This window comes from Salarias fasciatus, unplaced genomic scaffold (genome assembly GCF_902148845.1).
Source record: "Salarias fasciatus unplaced genomic scaffold, fSalaFa1.1, whole genome shotgun sequence".
Classification (NCBI taxonomy): Eukaryota; Metazoa; Chordata; class Actinopteri; order Blenniiformes; family Blenniidae; genus Salarias; species Salarias fasciatus.
The window spans coordinates 342,183-342,519 of record NW_021941386.1 but is presented as its reverse complement, the minus strand read 5'-3'; positions in this window follow the sequence as shown (position 1 = coordinate 342,519).

The following is a 337-nucleotide window of genomic DNA, read 5'->3' as shown; positions in this document are numbered from 1 at the left end:
GTTCACCGTCCTCTTGTACTTCCTGTTTACACACAGCAGGGATTGATGTGGCGGATGTCATGACATTAATCAGCAATACCATGATCTTATTCTAATAACAGCTCAATAATTGTGTGTGTGTGTGTGTGTGTCTGTGTGTGTGTATGTGTGTGTGTGTGTGTGTGTGTGTGTGTGTTCTCACCTGATCCAGTAGAAAAATGTCCCAAAGAGAAGACAACACAAAACAAAGATTGACGAGACGGTCACAAAATCCAAACCTGCATGCAAAAAAAAAAAGAAATGAAATTCACTCTTGCTCTTTAATTCTTCAGAGATTTCAGATTCATTTGTTTCAACG